We start from the raw sequence: 21,291 nt of genomic DNA on the forward strand, positions 1-21,291 counted from the left end.
CCATGATTTCATTTGCAGGCCCACTTTTCAACGTGCTGTATACCAAATTTCAAATAGGCAGCACACTTATGCAAAGACATGCTGAAGATTATACTTGACCGAATTGGCCAGACAAACGGTTGCATAATGAGTAAGAAATGCAGCTTCAAAGGCACATGTAGTACAAGGGAAACGTACCTCGAAAACACTCCCTGCGCCCTCAGAGCCAAAGTATTCCGAATGACGACGCGTAACAAACATGCGATAATTGTAGTCACTTAAAGGGACCCTCCCACCTTAACATTAGATTTGAGTTGAGATAGCCAAAATGGGGTCCCTGGCTCACAATTACCGGTTTCGGCACTCACAACATCGAGAAATGCCTTAAATCGGAAAAATTGAATTTCAAAATTGCAGCATTTTGATTCAGAGGGGCTAATGCTTAGGAATACCCCTCTGAATGTGTGACGTCAGCGCAAATATCTAACGATTTTTAAATGTTTGACTAAAACGTTTTGTAGCACGCGGTGGTAAATGCTATTTGCGCGCAACATCTGCCGCAAACGCCGCACTTCTAAAATAAAGTCGCTAGAAACAGCGGAGATCCCGAAAAAAAAGTAAACAAAAGTAAAAGTCTAATATCTTGAAAACCGGTGAATATTTTTCGGTGAAATTTGGTAGATATTCGTTTTCGCTCTTTCTGAACCGAGCGACATCACTTTCATGCCAATTCATAAACTTTTTTGAAGGTGGGAGGGTCCCTTTAAGCTTCAGAACATTACCGACAGGTGGCATCCATGTCGTACGGTTTTCGAAATATCTCGAATTTCGGCTTTGCCCCAACTCCGGCATTACCCCAACTTCCCCTACCAATACAGGCTTACAGTTTAAGGCTCGACATTGTGTTGTCTACGATTAGACAGCTGATAACTCATTCCCGTACGTCGTAACTCTATAATGACCTTTGCTTATTGTCACATGTGCGCCGCATTCGCGATTGTTGCCGACGCCTGTTTGCAGCTCAGCCCACTACAGTTGTTATACACATCGAAAAACCGATAAACTTTTAGGCGAAAAAGGCACTATTCCAGGCCCATTTTTGATTTTTTTTTGCGATATTAGGTAAAAACAGAAGCTTCTTATCCTAGGAAAAATAAAATGGGAAATCTTTCAAAGGTGGCACACTACCTTTAACAAAAAACGGTTTGTCGTTTTTCTATGAACCTATAGAGGCAGATTGTAGCTGTGCGCTCGACTGCCGTGTGTTGTGCCTGCTCTGTGGACTGTGCGTGTGCACCGTGCACCGTGCGCTCAGTGCAGGCGCCTCAATAGCGCTGCGCGGGGGTCGACCAGCCAGCGTCGTTCACCTTCCTGCCAGTGACGCGCCCATGATACCGCACCGGCCTTCCGTGTACTGCAGGGCCATCACTGGCCTGTACAGAAAACTTCCTCATTGCCTTTTAGGGTGAACATTTTATGCTTTCCCTGGTTTTGTTTTCCACTCCTAACGACACCTATAAGCTGCCTATAGCTGCACAGGCCGTTTATGACATGGCTGGGGCGATCCGTTTCCCGATTTTAATAAAAGACTTTAGTTTATAACTAGGTAGGTATGTAATTCGCGTAAATCAGGACACTGAGGCCAAAGCTGCCTCACTATGCGTGTTCGGGCCGATCCGAGCAGAATGTATTGGATTTGTGCGATCAGCTGTCCGGACGTGCAGGCGGCGCCGGTGATGGGTCCGCGGCCGACTGGCGGCAGGTGACTGAAGTGACTGACGTCCGGGCCGCCGCCGCTGCCGGCACTGTGACGGGCGGGCTGTGACGGGCGCCGGTCAGAGTCGGCCCCTGACCAATCGGCCGCCACAAACACCGCTCCCGCGGAGGCTGTGTCCCGGCGACGCGGCTCCATTTCCAACAGACCGCCCCCCTCCACCCCCACCCTCCCCCGAGGGAGTCTGACTGCCACAGAGCAAAGGGGGAGGGAGGGGGGAGTCTGACCGCCCCAGGCCGGGTCGGCCGCGAGCCGGGGTGGCGGGCGACACTCGGCGTCAGGTGGCCGAAATGCGAGCGGTGCTGTGGGCGTGCTGCAGCGGCCTGTCGGTCGTCCGCGGGTCAGGGAGCAGCACGTGCGGGACTGGGGGATCAGTCCAGTGGTCGGCGGGGGCTCGGCGGCCCGGAGGAGCCCCGAGCCCCGCGGTCCCACGGCTCCTCGGATGAATGCAGGCCCCAGTGACACAGGGAGGTGGTGAGGTATCCAGCGGGCGGGGATCCGTGGGGAGGTATGTGTATCCAGCGGGCAGGGATTGGGGGCGTCCAGCGCCGCCGGCCGCTCCGAACGGGCCACCTGTAGGGAGCTCACGGTGGTCGGTGCGGGCTGGTGTACCGGTCGGTAGGGGGTAACCGGAGCCGGACCGGTACCAGGGCACCACCGCTGCACGGGCCGGGCCGGTGGCGCCGGCCGACACCGGAGACGGTCGGGCGGCGGGCCCTCGCCTACCGACCGTGGCGCTGAGCTGAGCAGCGGCGGGCCGAGTCCCGACGCCATCGCTAACCCATATCATATCCCGCTGGGGACGTGACCCGCCCGAGAGCCGCCCAGTGACCCGCCCGAGAGCCGCCCAGCTTCAGTCTGTGCCGCATGTGCCGTGACCGGGGCTGCTCCTGTGGTTGCCACCCGTGCTGACCGGGTATGGTGCACACTGCGCTGACTGGACTTATGGTTTGTTTTGATAGCGCCCTCTTTCAAGCGGAGAGCGGAATTACGGAACGCGCCGGTTCAGAGGCAGGCACTGCACGGTTGTGAACAGACGCGTGTGGGGGTGGCTGCGCGCCCAACCGCGACTGTCGTTCGGTGCCCTGCCTCTGCGGCGCTCCAGAAGTTCTGCCGGGCGGCGCCGGGCGGACAGGGGGAGGCGTTCCGTTTCACGAGCTGCACCTGCTTCACGATGGCGGCGCGCCGGGCCACCGCCGGGCAGAGCCCCATGGCTGGGCGGGTGGCCGGTCTGTCAGCCTCTGGCTGGTGCCGCCGTCACCAGTAACCCCACGTCGCATCGCCGCGGCCGCGCCGTCCGTCTGGGCGCTGACACTGTCCATGTGCACTGTGCAGCGCCGTGTAGCCGCCGCAGACACTGTCCATGTGCAGCGCCGTGTAGCCGCCGCTGACACTGTCCATGTGCAGCGCCGTGTAGCCGCCGCTGACACTGTCCATGTGCAGCGCCGTGTAGCCGCCGCTGACACTGTCCATGTGCAGCGCCGTGTAGCCGCCGCTGACACTGTCCATGTGCAGCGCCGTGTAGCCGCCGCTGACACTGTCCATGTGCAGCGCCGTGTAGCCGCCGCTGACACTGTCCATGTGCAGCGCCGTGTAGCCGCCGCTGACACTGTCCATGTGCAGCGCCGTGTAGCCGCCGCTGACACTGTCCATGTGCAGTGCCGTGTAGCCGCCGCTGACCGGCACTCCCTCGTGTTTCAGGTGCCGACAGCCGCCGTCTACAGTAACGCAGCGTGACGGCTCGCCGCTGCGGCGCAGGTATGGACCGACAGCGTCACGCGTTCCTCGCCACGCGTATCTCATAACACGCGCTATAGAGCCCCGCGAACCGCGTAAGGCGCGTTATTTAATCTTCACGTCTGGCCAGTAGCGGCGGAACACCTTCAATTAAGGGTGGGGGGCACTGCCGACTTTTGGTCCCATTCTTTCCATGCAACGCCCATAGGGCTAATGTTAAAATGCCAAAATCAAAGGGGGGGGGGGCTCGCGCTCCGCCGCCTCGCTCCGCCGCCTATGCGTCTGGCATACCAGCCCGTCGCGTGGCGTCACCGCCGCGGACCGGCCGAGCGGGCCTCGAGCGGGGTGTGCGCCGCGCGGCTCCGCCGTGTCCGACTACACTGGCCTGCCTGCCTGACGGAGCTGCGTGGCCGCGCCCGCCGCACCGAACTGTGCTGCAGTCGCAGGCCGCTGACCGGTGCTCATGTGTCCACCGGTCCGGCCGCTATTCACCGGGCGGACATTGCCGGCCGGCTGGCCTCCGCACTGGTGACCTGTCGTCACTGGCGGTGACCTGTGGTGACTGGTGCTGACTTCAGGTGACCAGGAGGTGTTCAGCCTGTGACGGCGGCGGCGCCGGCTCAACATTTCCCATCGGCACAGTTAGCCGACCTCCGGGCCGGCGCGGCGACCGCGGCTGCCACTTGGCAGGCAGTGTCGCCGGGCCCGCAGTGCGCTGCCGCGCCGCGCCGGCCGGGGTCCGGTGCGGCTCAGCGGGTCACTGGGCGGGCGCCGACGGTGGCGGTTCTCACTGCTCCGCCCAGCGCGGCGGGACGGGCTCCAGCGGGCGCCGTGACCGCGGCTGGTCCGCCACTGGTCCACCGCGGGTCCCGACGGTCCACCGCGGGTCCCGCCGGTCTCGGCGCAGACGGCGTCGGCTGGCTGACGGCCGGTCAAGGTGACCGCCGTGTCAGCGGCGCCGGTGACAGCGGGGCCGCCAGTGACGGCTACCGGCCGCTGGTGACAGCGGTGCCGTCAGTGACGGTTACCGGCCGCCGGTGACAGCGGGGACTGACGCCGTCGGTCCGCTCTTACACAGTCCCATTTGTGGGGAGTCGGTCGTATGCTGATTGCTGAACCGGCCGACTCGCACCTGACTACATAAATCCACCCGTGACGGGAGAGCTCCCAGTTCGGAGTGCAGCCTGTGGTCGTGCGCTAGCGATTCAGAATATGGATGGAAGTAGGACCGATCTGTGTGTTTCATTGGACACGACTTGAATGACCATTGCACAGCCTTTGTCTCTCATTTTGCTCGTGTATACGTCCGAAAACGAACGTGTTTTAACCAGCCGGTCTTTGCAATAAAAAACAGCGCAATGATTGCAATGGTCTCAGCGACATCCATTGCGCAGTAGTGCACTGGTGGTGCTCTGGCGCTGTACCTTGAACCATTGCTGTGAGCGCTCCGCCACCTTCGGCTGCCCGTCACGGGCGGGATGACAGGCGCCCGTGTGTGACGGAGGGGTGACGAGGACCGCACAGAGTCGCCGACGCCCCTGAGTCACGCATTCCGTCACCTGGTGCAACTGCGGAGGCCGGAGGTCCTTATCAGTGCCTCTGCGCTCGAGCCCGAGCTCCTGCCGGTGGCGGACAGATTCCTGCTACGCGACTCCTGCGCGCGCCTCAAGACGGCGAGACTGGACCGGCCGCCGGCGCAGCTGGCTGCAGCTGCCAGTCCAGGTGTAGTTCATCGGATGGCCCTACGTGACCGCTTCCCGAGGCCAGTTCCGTCACAGCGCCGTGTCCACACGTCACGGCGCCGTGTCACAGCTGGTCTTTGGGCGCGCGCCTCGACTGCACGTCCGGCCGGCGGGGCGACGTGCCCCTCGGCCGGCCAGTCAGCCCAGTCTGCGCGCCCCTCGGCCGGCCAGTCAGCCCAGTCTGCGCGCCCCTCGGCCGGCCAGTCAGCCCAGTCTGCGCGCCCCTCGGCCGGCCAGTCAGTCCAGTCTGCGCGCCCCTCGGCCGGCCAGTCAGCCCAGTCTGCGCGCCCCTCGGCCGGCCAGTCAGTCCAGTCTGCGCGCCCCTCGGCCGGCCAGTCAGCCCAGTCTGCGCGCCCCTCGGCCGGCCAGTCAGCTCAGTCTGCGCGCCCCTCGGCCGGCCAGTCAGCTCAGTCTGCGCGCCCCTCGGCCGGCCAGTCAGCCCAGTCTGCGCGCCCCTCGGCCGGCCAGTCAGCCCAGTCTGCGCGCCCCTCGGCCGGCCAGTCAGCTCAGTCTGCGCGCCCCTCGGCCGGCCAGTCAGCCCAGTCTGCGCGCCCCTCGGCCGGCCAGTCAGCCCAGTCTGCGCGCCCCTCGGCCGGCCAGTCAGCCCAGTCTGCGCGCCCCTCGGCCGGCCAGTCAGCCCAGTCTGCGCGCCCCTCGGCCGGCCAGTCAGCCCAGTCTGCGCGCCCCTCGGCCGGCCAGTCAGCCCAGTCTGCGCGCCCCTCGGCCGGCCAGTCAGCCCAGTCTGCGCGCCCCTCGGCCGGCCAGTCAGTCCAGTCTGCGCGCCCCTCGGCCGGCCAGTCAGCCCAGTCTGCGCGCCCCTCGGCCGGCCAGTCAGCTCAGTCTGCGCGCCCCTCGGCCGGCCAGTCAGCTCAGTCTGCGCGCCCCTCGGCCGGCCAGTCAGCCCAGTCTGCGCGCCCCTCGGCCGGCCAGTCAGCCCAGTCTGCGCGCCCCTCGGCCGGCCAGTCAGCTCAGTCTGCGCGCCCCTCGGCCGGCCAGTCAGCCCAGTCTGCGCGCCCCTCGGCCGGCCAGTCAGCCCAGTCTGCGCGCCCCTCGGCCGGCCAGTCAGCCCAGTCTGCGCGCCCCTCGGCCGGCCAGTCAGCCCAGTCTGCGCGCCCCTCGGCCGGCCAGTCAGCCCAGTCTGCGCGCCCCTCGGCCGGCCAGTCAGCTCAGTCTGCGCGCCCCTCGGCCGGCCAGTCAGCCCAGTCTGCGCGCCCCTCGGCCGGCCAGTCAGCCCAGTCTGCGCGCCCCTCGGCCGGCCAGTCAGCCCAGTCTGCGCGCCCCTCGGCCGGACCCCGCTCCAATCACGGCCCCCTGACCGTGCCGCGCCACTCGGCTAACTCGGTAAATCCAATGGGGGAGGCGGCGCCCCCGCTGGTCGGGCCGCACGGCACCGGCGCGGCGCGGGGGCCCGGATGCTCTGTGGGTGGACGACGATCGGACGGACCGGGACCGGTCGGACGGACTGCAGTACCTACTGTACAGAGGTGCAGGAAGGGCCGATCAATGACCACTGACCGGGACCGGGACCGGTCGGTCGGACGGACTGCAGTACTGTACAGAGGTGCAGGAAGGGCCGATCAATGACCACTGACCGGCGCAATGCTGAGAGAAGACAGTGATGCGAGAGCTCGTTTTTAGAATTTCCAACACAGCTGTAGTTCAGGCTTTATGTAGATGAAATGCTGGGAGTCTCATAAACAGGACAAGCATCTACTCGGGCCTGGACCCCGCTTAGGGCAAGCGAGAAAAGGTACGGCCCTCCAGGTATTAAGTGGTTGGTTGCTAACATCACGATAATCGATCTGCATTGATGAATAGGTACGTCTACTGGCTGATCAAAACCACTACCGAAATGTGTGCACGAATTCTCTTCTCATTTCTATTGAGTCATTTTACAGGAGTGTCTGTCATTTAAAGTTATTACACCAAAAACACATAGGCTAACCAACCACTGTTTTGCTAGAGGGCCGTACATGAATGCTTTATGCAAGTACACTGAGTGAACGCGAATGCGTCATTTTTATATTTTTCTTATTTCCATTTCTATTGCTTGCTAAGGTGGTTTTCGGCCGGTGCTATTGATCCGATGTGGCGCAATTGGTCACAGCCGGACCACTGAGGGAGCGCTGACCAACTACGGCGCAGGCCTGGCCCGGCCCGACTGCTATTGCAATCGGAGGCGACTGGTACGCAACTGGGACTCGACCATGGAAAAATGGTCAAAATCACTTGAATGACAGGGTTCGTGCGGCCTATGTGAGTATTTCTTTATCAACACATTACAGCGATCGTGCAGACTATGTGAACTCTGTGAGGTCGGATAAGCCGGCGTATTGTCACACCCATTGGTCGTGCTATCGGCTGTTCTATCTGCTCGATAGCCGCCTAATCTTGTCAGCGCCGATGACGGCAATGCCGGTGGCTCTCGCCGATGACGGCGATGCCGGTGGCTCTCGCCGATGACAGCCCGGCCGGCGGCGCCGACCCGTCTGGGCTGACGGGTGGCCGCGCGCGCCGCGCACCTGCTAATCGCGTCCCCGTCCACCCATTCCGCGCTGGCTGAAATGACCACGCAGCCGGCCTTGGCGCCGTATAGTTCAGCGGCTACCGGCATTTCCCTGTTCACGTGCTCGGACCTCTGGAGAGAGAAGTAGCGTCGAACTAGGCACCAGAGGTCAGCAAACGCGCCCGAACAAAGCCCATTCTTGCCGTATTCTGTTCCATTCTTGTCGCTGGTGTGGTGCGATTGCCGCCGACCGCTGCACCGCGGCCATTCGAGGGGGGGGGGACCAGGCCAGCGTTCCGGCATTGTTACCCGTTCGCCGACGCGACGGCTTTGAGAAGGGCGCAACACACCCACGTAGGTCACGGTGGTGATTAGTGCCGGCAGTGGTGGGTGCCGCGGGCCCTATCGAAGGCCATTGGGGGAAGGTATAGGGCCCGGACCGGGGCCGGACTGGCCACTGGGGGAGGTAGCGTCCGGCCACTGGGGGGAGGGGGGGGGGGTAGAGTTCGTACTCTGGGTAGGTAGAGTCCGGCCACTGGGGGAGGTAGAGTCCGGCCACTGGGGGATGTAGAGTCCCGCCACTGGGGGAGGTAGAGTTCGTCCTCTGGGTAGGTAGAGTCCGGCCATGGGGGAGGTAGAGTCCGGCCACTGGGGGAGGTAGAGTCCGGCCACTGGGGGAGGTAGAGTCCGGCCACTGGGGAGGTAGAGTCCGGCCACTGGGGGAGGTAGAGCCCTCGACCGGCCAGTATGATGTTGACCGTCGCCAGGTGACCTCCACTGGCCGGCGCGGCGGCGGGCTCTGCATTCTAATGGGCCGAGCGGCGGCCGGCACGCTGCATGTTTTGAAGGCCAGGAGAGCGTCCCTGACGGTGGGCCTCACCTCAATAGCGGGTGTCCGGCCCTTTAACTGTGAGAGCGCGTCACCGGCCCTTTAACTGTGAGAGCGTGTCAGTGCAGGTAGCCGTGACACCACACCACCCTGTGACTCACTGTGACACTGGGATAGCAGGTCACTGACGCTGGGACGGCTGGTCACCGGCGGTGGGACGGCTGGTGAATCGTTGCGGTTCCATGAGCGGGCGTGGGAAGGTGACTGAGGATTTGCGAGGCCCCCCGGATGATTGGGAATTTGCTGCGGCTAGGATTACCGCCGACTCTACTTGTCTGCCCAGTTCTTCCTGATCTGCCAGTTTACCTTGTACCTCGCGACGGAGTGCATACCACGTAATGGGACTGCCTCTGACGTCCGATTCTGTCCCGGGTCACGGCAGCGCGCCGACCGGCCAGCGAAAGCAGCGGCAGCCTTCGGTCGGCCATCGGGTGGCCTTGGCACTGGACAGGTCTGCGGGCGGAGCCCGGTCGGCAGTGCGGCCACCGACTGCCCGTCGGCGCCGCGGCCGCTCCCTCCGCACTCCGCAGCCGCACGGCGCCCTGTCGGTCCAGCGCGGCCTCCGGCGCACCTGCAGTCCAGAGATGGCGCTGCCGCGTCCGCGCCGGCCCGCCCGCACCGGCCGAGTAACGGTGCGTCGGGAGGCATCTCACCTCGACGGGCAGCGCAGACGAATCGGTCCGGCGGCGGCTCGGTGCGTACCCAGTGACTCCGCTCCGTGCAGCGCAGTGCTGCAGCTAAGGTGGCTCGTGTGCCGAGCGATAGCTGCACGATTGTACACAAGGATTGTTGACACCTGCAGTTACAACAGCCGATGTAGTTGCACTGCAATACACCGTCCGTCGAGCATTTGGGGACCTTTTAGGCGCAACGAGTTCTGTAGCCCTCCCCTCCCGTGTCTAAAAAGGGCCCATATCGGCTCTTTGACACTTACCTGCCACTGGTGGCGAATTGCTTAATTAGGTACTATAACCCAGATATCAAAGAAATGGCAGAGCTCGCCGCGTCCTCCTGACTCACGTCTCACCGCTGTCCCCGTCCCATCGCCCGGAGGTATCATCCCCTGTATTATCCCGTCCCGTCCCGCCGTGATCCCGTCCCATCGCCCGGAGGCATCATCCCCTGCACTATCCCGTCCCGTTCCGTCCCGTCGTTATCCCGTCCCATCGCCTGGAGGTTTCATCCCCTGCATTATCCCGTCCCGTCCCGCCGTGATCCCGTCCCATCGCCCGGATGTATCATCCCCTGCACTGCACTATCCCGTCCTGTCCCGTCCCGCCGTTATCCCGTCCCATCGCCTGGAGGTTTCATCCCCTGCAGTATCCCGTTCCATTTCCTGAACTATCCTCGTCCCGTGCCGCCGTTATCCCGTCCCGTGCAGCAGGTGGGCGGGCGGCACGCGGTGGCCGCCGCGCCGGATGTGGGTCACGGAGCCGCCGTGACCTCGCGCCCCCAGCGGCCGCACAGCCGCACAGCCGCGCCCGCCGCCTGTTTGCTAATGTGATTGGAGGTGACGCGTCGATGGTCGGACCGCGTGCGGCGCCACTCGCGTGCCGAGAGCTGTCGATGGTCGTGGTCATGCGTGCTCGTGTGCCCCTCCCCCCACTCCGGTGCGGGGGGGGGGGCCGGCCAGGGTCGGTAGATGTTCTCGTTGGTCGCGCATTTAGCCGCCGAGTGGCGCGACGAACCGGTCACGGGACATGAGAGATTGTTCGCGAGTCGTGATACGGTAGGTGCCGCGGAGCCAACAGGCCCATGAAGCAACCCGCTGCCGGTGCACGCGCCGAATGGGCCGCACGCTGCCTGCTGCCCCTGTCCTTGAATACATCTGTCCAGAAATGTGCACCTGTCGGCACACATTTCTCAGTCGTCCCCCCCCCCGGACCTCGTGCCCGGTGACAGTCGTCCAGTCCAAAACGCAAAGTCCTCTTCAAGTCCTGACCGCCTTCCTTCGTATTTGTACTTTTGAACCGACTTGGAAGTGTGAATTTGAGTCGGTCAGCGTTATCAGATACCTGATACGGTCGAGAATTCCGCCCGTGTAAAAGGTCCGTGGTCTGTCACACACTATCTTCCTCGGCTAGTCGCTGGCAAGTCGTCAAGGTCGAGTACCATCTCGGCTACCAGTGTGTGTACCTATCATCCTCCTTGTACCTACCTGTCCTCGTTGGAGGTGGCGTCGCGTGTGGCGACTGCCGAAACTCACGCTGACTTTATTTCCTTCATTCATTCATTCATTCATTCATTCATTCATTAATTCATCCATTCATTCATTCATTCATTCATTCATTCATTCATTCATTCATTCATACATTGATTGATTGATTGATTGATTGATTGATTCATTCATTCATTCATTCATTCATTTTCACATAAAAATTGGTCGCGTCCCGTCCCAGCCCTAGCTCAGCCAAAGTTTTGGAAATCCGAGATGGCAGTTCTGTGCCGCCGTCTTTTCTCTACACGACCACATAAAGAACTTAAAAATTGCTTGTGAACTGTAGCTTTTATGAGCGTTTCAAGATGCAATGTGTCTTTTTTCTCATTTTTGCTTGAACATGACCTCAGTTTGACCTGAATAACTCCTGGCCTAAGGTGATCTAAGACTTGAAATTTTGTGTGAAGGTGTTAAATTGATGCTTGGGAAGGTACTGAAAATTTGGCGGCGCGCCGCCGTTTTCCTGCTATTCAGGAAAAACCACAGGGGCCATATTGCCCCCCCCCCCCAACGGAGTGAGGATTAAGGAACCTTTACAGCGAAATTCACTGAGAGGAACAAGCCCCAGTCATTTCCAGCTTAGTCCCGCGGCCCATCACAGCCCCAGCTCTGCCCCATCACAGCACCAGGCAGCCCCAGCTCAGCCCCAGTCACCCCATCACAGCCCCGCCTCACTCCCAGCTCAGCCCCAGCCCCAGTCGCCTCCGCCTCAGCCCTAGCTCAGCCCCAGCTCAGTCCCAGCTCAGTCCCAGCTCAGCCCCAGTCGGCCCCAGCTCATCCCCAGCCAGGCGCGGCCGGCCCAGCCGACGACTGCAGTCGACACGTGGACGGGTGGGAGGGAGGCTGTGCGACCGCGTTCCCCGGTCCGCCGCCCCGCCCTCACCCCATATTGATCGGCATCGGCCGTCGGCCCCGGTCGGCGGCCTTCTCAGCCTCCCGGCTGCCGCGAGCAGGCCCTCTGCCGCCGGCCGGACGGAAGCAGAGGCCTCTCGGAGAGACCCGGCCCGTGCAGCGCGGACCCGGGGTGGCCACTGGCGCTCCGTGACCGCTGGTACTGAGGGATGGCCGCTGGTGCTGCGGGATGGCCGCTGGTACTGCGGGATGGCCGCTGGTACTGAGGGGATGACCGCTGGTACTGAGGGGATGGCCGCTGGTACTGAGGGGATGGCCGCTGGTACTGAGGGGATGGCCGCTGGTACTGAGGGATGGCCGCTGGTACTGAGGGGATGGCCGCTGGTGGCCGCCACTGCACTGGTTGCGCTGCCGTCCGCTCCTCGGACACGCTAACTCCCGGTGTAAAACCCGACTGTACGGCGCTGGGCTGGAGACTGGACCGACTGTACGGCGCTGGGCTGGAGACTGGACCGAGCTGTACGGCGCTGGGCTGGAGACTGGACCGAGCTGTACGGCGCTGGGCTGGAGACTGGACCGAGCTAAACCCTCACCAGTCACCACTGCATGCCTGAGATTTGACACCGCAACTGCCTCTTCAGAAAATGCTGACCCGTCTCGTGTTCTAGCATTACTTGTCTGTTTGGTTAATGGGCAATAGTTAATCGTAACCAGTGACTGCAGCGCAGTGTTCCTTTTTTAGAATGTTATAGGTGAAAAATCACACCTAATGAAAGTATTTTCATCCCAAAAATAAGAAAGAGCGACATTATATCATTTTTTTTAGAAAGAAAGAAAAAATGATATGCATTCGAACAAACAGCTTCCATATGACTTGACGGCTTATGCATCCACATCCTTTTCTTTTAGGTCTTGTTTAGATCCTAACATAGGTATCTTGCTTCATCAGCTGGCATTAGAAATTGCCTCACGCCCTTTTGCGAAAATAGGCACTATAGGTATTTAATTCTTTTTTCTCATCCTACGATTTTTTTATTCATGGGCACACCCGAACAGAATCCAATTTTAGGCGGCAGCTGCAGCAGGTCTGTGAATGATGCAGTGGTGCGCCGTGCTGCGCCACCCACCGGCCGACGGTCGGCGCCGGCGGTCCGAGGCGGCCGGCCTCCAGGGAGCCGAGTGGACAGAGCTCTGCCAGGCGGGCTCTGAATGGGCCGCGCCGCGGCTGGGCGCCGCCGTCTCGGTGAGCAGCTGTTGTGACCGCTATCACCACTGCCAATGGCACCGGTGTCGGAGCCGGTGGCCGGCACGGTTTGGGGCCCGGCCGCACACCGACTCGGCTCGGTGCCCCGTCTTTGGGGCGGCCTCCGCTCAGGTGATGTCGTGTTGGCGGCACCGGTCGACTCGGCCCGGAGTGCGGCGGAATGCCTCTGTGTCGCCGGCCCTTGTCTCGAGTAGCTGGCGGGACCATCAGCACGGCATCGGTCAGCGCCTGTGGAACAAGGGCAACAGGGGGAGCTACAGCGCAGGGAGGGAGGGAGACGGCGCATGGCCGCGGCGGAGGCAGCCGCGGGAGGGTGGCGCAGAAGGAAGACGCCCGTACCGCTCAGCCTGCGTATGGTTTGTATTTGTATTTGTATTTGTATTTACATTTAAGAGCGATCCACAATCAACATGCGTGGCGATTACTGCTCAGAATCCGTATCCGCGGTTACTAATCTAATCATTCATTCATAACATTTGCACATTCACTCACGTCAAAACACGGACAAAACAGAACAAAACACATTCAGGAGAGCCTCGTCCCTCTTACCCACCCCCATACTGTTGGTCAGCGACGTGCTGATTCACCGTTCACGATCGCGGCTTTAACAGAGCGGGCAAAGCGGGCGGGAGGCAACTGCGACAGGTGAGGTGGTAGGCTGTTTAGCAGAGCTGCAGCTCGATAGCCGAACCGCCGCTTGCCTGTTTCCAGGCGCGGACGCGGAAGATGGAAGAGGTAATCTTGTCTGGATTGTCGCTCGCGGATAGCGCTGTTAGTAACGAACAGGGCTGCTAGCTCCTCGGGTTCTCGACACTGTATGGCTTTGTGTGCGATGACAAGGGTTTGGTAATCGGCCATACCGCGCGGGGATAACCAGCCGAGTTTTGTTCGCAGGTCGGAGACATGGTCAAATTTACGTCGGCCGAAAATAACTCTAGCGGCGAAGTTAAGGATTTTTTGGAGTCGATCAAAATTTTTTTGGGACCCATTACCATAAACTGACAGGCAGTACCGGATACGCGATACTACGAGTGCCGTCACGAGCATTCTAATGATGCCATCTGGGAGACAGTGGCGCGCGTGTGAGAGACCAATCAACAGACCCGTACACCGGCGGCAGAGTTCGGAGATGTGAGCGTCCCATGACAGAGTGCAGTCGAAAGTTTGGCGTCAGTCGTTCACCAAGGAGCTCCACAGTGCGTCCCACTGGCAGTGCCTTCTGTCGGGTGTGTGTGGGGGGGGGGGGCACCAGCCGTGCGCCCCCGCCCAGTGGACAGCGATAGGTGTGCGCGGTATTGGCCGGCGCCCGGCGCCCTCCCCGGGACGTGGAGAGCCCTCCACCGACCGCTCCCCGGCGCACAGTGGGGATTTTTCCGATCTAGCACGTATTTATTCGTAGAGGGCAAACCATAGGTAGAATTGTAGCCAGATTGTGCACAGATGTTGGCTGGTGTGTCCTGGTGAGAATTTTACCTGTAAATGTGCATAATCAACACCCCCCGCTCAGCCGTTTGGCCCCTGATCAAGCTAGAGCTTCGCGGAAAAGTCAAGCGTGCTGCCTATGACGAAATTAGGCCGAATATATCCAATTTCAAAGTCCAAGGTCATAAGCTGACTTTCCAAGTCAGTTTAATGACCCAACTAAAGTTGGGAAATCGAGACCTCTTGAAACTTCGCAAAGTTAGGGTGTTACGGGGTATTTTGGGGTGCTGATCACGAATTTCATGTTAGTTTTGATCACAGACGATGTCTTTATGCATTTAGGCCAGGTCGGGTCAGGTCAGGTTAGATCAATTAGTAGGCGTCCTGCCGGCCATCCATAGAAGTGTCACCTACTACTGATAGTACTGATAGCTTCGTAACATGGAACGAAGGCACTAGAACTACTTCGTATATATTCAAATGGCTGCTAAAATCGAAATCAGCACCAAAAACTACCCTAGAAACAAGTAAAACTCGAAAAAGTGAACCAAGGTCATCAAAAGGTCAATGACCTTGACTTGACCTTCACGTGACCTTGACACCCACCATTATGCATGGCACCAACATCATTTCACATATTTGAACGTTTAAAACCACAAAAAGACTGGAAACCGCGGATAATGTGAGCTGGCATACGCCGAATCGCGATTCCGGCCAAACATGGTCTCGAGAAATATGCCACAGGTCAAAGGTCAGTTGGGTCAGAGTCATGAAATTTTTAGGTTAGATGTAGAATTGATGATCTCGAGGGTACCGAAAGTTTCGGCGCGATCGGCCGCTTTTTGCGCGAGTAATTTGCGGAAAACCATGGGGTTTTATCCGACCCCTTCCCCCTCCCCCTCCCCACAAGTGCGATGGTTAAAGGGACCCTCCCACCTTCAAAAAAGTTGATGAATTGGCATAAAAGTGATGTAGCGTGAATCACAAAGAGCGAAAATGAACATCTACCAAATTTTACCGGAAAATATTCACCCGTTTTCGAGATATAAGACTTTTATTTTTGTTTACTTTTTGGGAAATCCGCTGTTTCTATGACGTCACATAAAGGTTTTCTTTACGTCGGCATTTGGAAGCAATAGTTTGGTATCAAAGTGCGACAAATATTGCGCGAATGATGCGTTTATCTTATCAAGGTCAATATATGATGGCCAATAAAGGTTCCAGGACAATTCTTATGGCATTTCTTCGTATCGCAATTCTTCGTCTGCAAATCTTCGTCAGGGCATTTATTCGTACCTATCGCATTACTTTGTCTCGCACCAGGGTATATGAAAATCGGCTCGCATTTCTTCTTCAACGCAAATATATGCAAGAGTAAGCATTGAGGGACAAATAAATGCACCGACGAAGATTTGTAGACGAAGAAATGCGGACGAAAAATTGTGCTACGAAGAAATGTCATGCGAGGATTCGTTCGGGTACCATGACATTTATGTGATTTCAAAGTCAAGGTTCACAGCTGATCTGCTAAATCAAGCCAAGAATCCAAACTATCAAAAAACTATAAATATTTGTTTGTCTGTCACAGAGGTCTCAAGCAATATAAGGTTGACATATGTTGAATCAAAAATCTACTGCCACAACTCACATCTCCTGCCTTAGTTTATCATTGTTGTTTTAACTTGCTTTCAAGAGAAACAGAAGTCAGTATCTGATATCACTTCAGATGATTGTTTCAAGATCTGAGTTCAAATGGAAATAAAAGCAAGATCAAGATGAAACAGGGATTATTGCTGTTAAAGTAGTTTGGCCATGATACAACAAGCACATAAATCATTAGCCAAATCAAATACTGGTTGGTTTGTCAAGATGTTTGTTGTCTGTCGTCTGTCGAGCTGCTATGAACACTGAACGCTCTCACTCTTACTTTAAAGAGAGTAGTTTAAGTTGAATGGTAGTGAGCTGTAATTAGACAGAGCAGCTATTCAGTGCTCACATCAAGCCAGGCTAGGAAATGGCATCAACTGTGGTGGGAGGAAGCAGGTTCGGCAGCCCTATGTTGTAAACTTCTGTTATGTCTTGTGTTTGATCAACTGATGTTTTCTGCTCTGTTTTGTGCAGTGATAGTAGCAGGTAACTGCATGCTTGTCAAATTATGTGAATAAACGAATTCATAACATTGCATTTTTCTCTCCATGCAAGGAACAAGTAAGATGTTGTAGAAAATGTAATAGAGGGCTGCATTGCTGATTTTGCACTTTATCAGAGCTTTATTTAGAATTGCTTTCCTGAAAGCTACACACAGGCCACAGTGCTGAAATTCACAATGTCATAGCTTTTGGCGGAAAAAAAGAAAAGACTTACCTAGGTAAAATTGGCTGAAAGTATGGCAGAGCAGGTCTTGATGCGTATGCCCATCCGTGTGCTTGCCGAAGCCGAACTGACTGCAACACATTTAACTGACCACCATGGTGGCTGGCATATCCTGAACTTTCACCACTCTAAACAAGACAACTTTCAGCCCTCAGCATTGTATTAAAACACTGTACAAAACACTCAAAATTTGTTTCAGTGCCATCCACGGACAACATCAGTCGCCATTCACCAGGCCAGTAAAAACAGAATAGATAATAGCTTCAAACCCATGCAGTCAGAGGAGAGTTACTAGGTCTGCACCTCAAAACAAAATCCAGGTGACATTCACCACGCCAGTAAAAAACAGGTACTTAGGTAACGTAACAGCTTCAAATCTGGTAACATGTTGGTCGGACTTTACACTACCATATTTACATGGAATAATATGATACCAAACAATAGTGCAACCATTCTGGACAACAAAAGTGTATGATAAAATTAATTTAGAATACTCTGGCAGCATGATTTACGAGCACAGGCAGGTGTTACCTACCAGCCTTCTCAATGCTCGTAAAACCAACATTGTAGTTTTGATTTTACCTTACATGATAACACACTTGGCTGCAATGGCACATTTAATTTAATACTGTGAAAAGACCAGTTATAACCACTTCACAAGCACAATTGCACCTCATGCCGACATCCTTTTCCAAAGACAGTCAGCAGCGTCTTTCGTCAAAACTGGAAGATAAATCCCCTTTCAACTGTTAACATCAAAAATATTTCTTCATGGTGTGACTGTGATCTCCATATGGAAACCTTGCAGGAAAAGAATTAATGTCAATTGTCAGCTCTTCAAATTTCTTTGGACTTTAACTTGCAGTACCATATCCAGTTTGCTTTGATATTTTGTTTTTTATTCCATGTTGAAGTTGAACACCAAGCTCCAGATATAGCAGGCAGCTTGATCATCTTCGGCCTTGGTATAATATCAGTCCAAGTTCCAGTGGTGGGTATCTTCTAATATTCAAATTAAAATGAAAAGCAATAGGCTTTCTCAGCGCCGACGACGGATTTCACGTTGATAAAAAAGGGAGCTCAAGGTCAGCAAAACTCGGGTTCAAGGAATGGCGGGCGTTGAAATGACTGCTGACGTCATCAAAAAACCGCTAATGGTTAAGAGATAGGGACTAAGCTGGTCCCACCCTGCAAGTAAAGGGAAGAAATTTCTTGAACACCATAAAGCTGCGGGAGTTGCGACCAGGATAAATGGTGGTTTCTGAGCCTGGCCGCAAACTTGGCTATCTCAACTCAAAACTAATGTTAAGGTGGGATGGTCCCTTTAATAAGGTTACGGTATGTATAATTTACGCTTGTCATCCTATTCCTAATGAATGTGTCTCAGGAAATATGCATCATATAAATCACGAAGTAAAATTATTCGCCTATGTCCGGAACATACCTATATCGTGCTGTTTGCCCTAGCGCTCCTCGAGTGGGGTGTTAAGATACTCTAATGTGAATATTTCGTGTTCAGGCAAGTTTCGGCAGCCAAACTAGGCGTTGTCTTGTGCAGAAGAAAGTGGCGAATTCGATAGGATATATTTCGGAGTGGAAAAGTGTGGAGAACATTGTTGATTTCCTACATTTATTTAGAATACCATTCCTTCAATATGGTGTCTGTAAGGGTTTTTTGTAAAGGGCATTTTTGTGACCTTAGTAAGGTTGTGGCATACTTTCTGTTTGCCATTCCATTCCTAATAAAGGTGCCTTTCAGACGATATGCAACTTTAAGACCTCGCAAGATTAAAACCAGCAGGACAGGACAATGAAATCGAGCTATACTTTCGGGCCTTGCTGAGCCCATTGAGTAATCACGCATGAGTGTGAACTTTGGGCGCATTTTTCCTAGTTTTGCTGTGGACATACAGATAAAACAATGCCATATATGAAAAGTTCAGACATTTCTTAGCCCTACTGACACAAAAAATAAACCAAAATCCAAAAAATATTTTTTGAATTAATAGGCGCTAGATCGGAAAAATCCCCACTGTGCGGCGGGCCGGCAGGGGTGGTAATAGGGCAGCGTGGCGCGGACTCGGCGCGCGGCACCCGCCCGCTCCGCCGCGCCGCCAGGCAGGGCAGACGTCAATAGTGTATGAGCCGACGGTGCTGGCCGGCAGATCGGAAATTGCCTGGAAATGGAGGCCTCGTATCGAACGTAATCAGCATCAGATATTTACACCTCAAAAATCGCCTTCGACCGGTCATTCGTTGGCATGTTTTTTTTTCTTGCACAGGCTAGAGTGGCATATGAGAGGATTATTTGTTAAACTTGTGCTCAGCGGGGCAGTGTTGTCGCCGGCACTGTGAAGTGAAGGGCAGGGCCCCGGTCGCGGGCGGCGGAGCCGGGCACGACCCTCCGACGCAGACCGGCGGCGCGGGTGGCGCGCCGACCAGATGTGCAACGCACGATGGACAATGTACGATGTGCTGTATGTACAATGTACGTACAGCGTACCTACTGCGGCCGGGCCGGACCAGGTGGGTGCGGCGGCTGTGCACGGCTGTGCTCGGGCCGCGCTGGGCCGCAGTCGCCGCTCTGCCGGCCCACTGAGCGGCGCGCCGCGCCGCGCTGTGGTGGTGGTCCGCCGCCGAGACGGCTGTCCGCCAGCCGGCCATGGGCCACTCACTCCCCGGAGCGGCGGGCCGCCACAGCGCGCCGCAGCGCTCCGGCCGACCGGCTCCCCGTCCGACTCCGGCCGACCGGCTCCCTGTCCGACTCCCCGACCGACTCCCCGTCCGACCTTCCCCGGTCACCAGCACCCCTGTCCACCGCTCAGCACGAGGCACAGGAGCTGAGGGTGCCTGAGGGTGACCGGTGACCGCAGGTGGTCCCTGGTCGACTCTCTGTGTCTGTGTCGCTGGCCCATGCGACTGTGACCGGCGCGGTCCGCCGGGGAGGCTCGGGAGGAGAGGAGAGGCGCTAATGCGGCCGGCCGGAGCGCGCCATGGCCTGGTTAGGAAGGCCGAACTGGGGCCCAGCCGGGCCCGTGCCGCGCGGTGCCAGCAGAGGTAACAGACTGGTCCCGTGCTGCTCAAGCTCAAACTGGTGCGCAATGCCGATTTGTTTCAGCCGCTTTTCCATGTCACGGTCACTGTACTGAGCAGTGAACGCAACATGGTACGCAGTACGCTCCAGACGACCCTGCCAGGAATTAGAAGTTTGCACGTCAGTAAGCGGTAATCGCATTTAGCCTCTGTGTAGCCGTCTTAGCTTGACATTATTTTTTCTTCACGGCTTAAGTGAGCAGCAGTGGGCTGCAGGTTTTATTCTTAAAACATGGCTTCTGTCGAAATGAAGCTTCTGACCTCAAACATGGCCTTATGATGAAGATAAAAAAGCCTGAACCTCATGACCCCTGTCTCGTCGCGAGGCTGGGCCGTTGGTTTTGAACGTTACCTCCGCCCTTGTCTGCTAAAACCACACGGCGCGGGCGTCTATCAGCCAACTCTAGATTGGACCGTGTGGCCACGCCAACTGAGACGCGCCCCAAATTCCGGCGGCCTTTGGGCTGCACCTGAAGGTCCCCGGCCGAGCGGCCGCCTGCCGTCTGCGTCACTCACTGCCAATCGTGTGGTAATACGTGGGCAATATACATTAATAGTGCCTAATGCATGACTGAAGTTGAGCGCCGTCCTTTGGAGAGCACTGCAGAGCTGCGTGGCGGCGGAGCGGTGGCCGCGGGCGGCGCCGGCCGGCCGCTCACCGTCCGTCCCGGCCGCTCAGTCGGTCGTCCCGGCCGCTCACTGTCCGTCCCGGCCGCTCACTGTCCGTCCCGGCCGCTCACTGTCCGTCCCGGCCGCTCACTGTCCGTCCCGGCCGCTCACCATGTCCGTCCCGGCCGCTCACTGTCCGTCCCGGCCGCTCACCGTCCGTCCCGGCCGCTCACTGTCCGTCCCGGCCGCTCACTGTCCGTCCCGGCCGCTCACTGTCCGTCCCGGCCGCTCACCGTCCGTCCCGGCCGCTCACTGTCCGTCCCGGCCGCTCACTGTCCGTCCCGGCCGCTCACCGTCCGTCCCGGCCGCTCACTGTCCGCCCCGGCCGCTCACTGTCCGTCCCGGCCGCTCACTGTCCGTCCCGGCCGCTCACTGTCCGTCCCGGCTGCTCACTGTCCGTCCCGGCCGCTCACCGTTCGTCCCGGCCGCTCACTCTCCGTCCCGGCCGCTCACTGTCCGTCCCGGCCGCTCACTGTCCGTCCCGGCCGCTCACTCTCCGTCCCGGCCGCTCACCGTCCGTCCCGGCCGCTCACCGTCCGTCCCGGCCGCTCACTGTCCGTCCCGGCCGCTCACCGTCCGTCCCGGCCGCTCAGTCGGTCGTCCCGGCCGCTCACTGTCCGTCCCGGCCGCTCACTCTCCGTCACAATGCCGGAATAGGACCGCCCACGAGCTCCGGGCGTCCTCAGCCAGGGGCCCGCTGGTTTCAGGTGCTGGAATAGATGCACCCCCACTCTGGGCCCGCTGGTTTCAGGTGCTGGAATAGCTGTTCCCCC

At 57.8% G+C, this 21,291-nt stretch overlaps 1 protein-coding gene across 2 annotated transcripts in view; it reads left to right on the forward strand.

Annotated features, from left to right (window-relative positions):
• The window catches only part of LOC122385384 (SH3 and multiple ankyrin repeat domains protein 3-like), a 114,806-nt gene that overhangs the window by 47,196 nt on the left and 46,319 nt on the right, over positions 1-21,291 (forward strand). For both annotated transcript variants that reach the window (XM_043373616.1, XM_043373617.1), the window contains exon 2: positions 3,455-3,511. The gene's annotated coding sequence lies outside the window, so the exon portion shown is untranslated. The remainder of the gene's footprint in view (positions 1-3,454; positions 3,512-21,291) is intronic.

The sequence above is a fragment of the Amphibalanus amphitrite genome, unplaced genomic scaffold (genome assembly GCF_019059575.1).
Source record: "Amphibalanus amphitrite isolate SeventyFive unplaced genomic scaffold, NRLGWU_Aamphi_draft 000216F_arrow, whole genome shotgun sequence".
NCBI lineage: Eukaryota > Metazoa > Arthropoda > Thecostraca > Balanomorpha > Balanidae > Amphibalanus > Amphibalanus amphitrite.